Source organism: Nematolebias whitei, chromosome 2 (genome assembly GCF_014905685.2).
Source record: "Nematolebias whitei isolate Nwh7 chromosome 2, NemWhi1, whole genome shotgun sequence".
Lineage (NCBI taxonomy): Eukaryota > Metazoa > Chordata > Actinopteri > Cyprinodontiformes > Rivulidae > Nematolebias > Nematolebias whitei.
In genome coordinates, this window is record NC_056499.1 from 45,097,015 (window position 1) to 45,097,792 (window position 778).

Here is a 778-nt window from a genome sequence, read left to right on the forward strand (position 1 = left end):
TAAGGTTTAATTTGTAGTAAAATAAGGTTTAATTTGTAGTAAAATAAAGTTTAGTTTATAGTAAAATAAAATTAAGTTTATAGTAAAATAAAATTTAGTTTGCAGTAAAATATAGTTAAGTTTGTAGTAATATAAAGTTTACTTTGTAGTAAAATAAAGTTTGGTTTGTAGTCAAATAAAGTTTAGTTTCTAGTAAAATAAAGTTTTGTTTTTAGTAAAATAAAAATTAGTTTTTAGTAAAATAAAGTTTAGTTTCTAGTAAAATATTGTTTTGTTTTTAGTAAAATAAAAATTAGTTTTTAGTAAAAATAAAGTTTAGTTTTTAGTAAAACAAAGTTTAGTTTGTAGTATAAAGTATACTTCGTAGTAAAATAAAGTTTGGTTTTTAGTAAAACAAAGTTTAGTTTGCAGTAAAATAAAGTTTAGTTTTTAATAAAATAAAGTTTATTTTGTAGAAAAATAAAGTTTAGTTTGCAGTATAAAGTATACTTAGTAGTAAAATAAAGATTAGTTTTTAGTAAAACAAAGTTTAGTTTGTAGTATAAAGTATACTTTGCAGTAAAATAAAGTTCGGTTTTTAGTAAAACAAAGTTTAGTTTTAGCAAAACAAAGTGTAGTTTGTAGTAAAATAAAGTTTAGTTTATAGTAAAATAAAGTTTAGCTTCTAGTAAAATAAAGTTTTGTTTGTAAAAAAACAAAGTTTAGTTTGTAATAAAATAAAGTTTAGTTTTTAGTAAAATAAAGTTTAGTTTGTAGTAAAATAAAGTTTAGTTTGTAG

At 18.1% G+C, this 778-nt stretch overlaps 1 protein-coding gene across 1 annotated transcript in view; it reads right to left on the reverse strand.

The window, feature by feature from the left end:
- nav2a (neuron navigator 2a) overlaps window positions 1-778 on the reverse strand; it is a 162,430-nt gene that overhangs the window by 14,102 nt on the left and 147,550 nt on the right. The window lies entirely within an intron of this gene.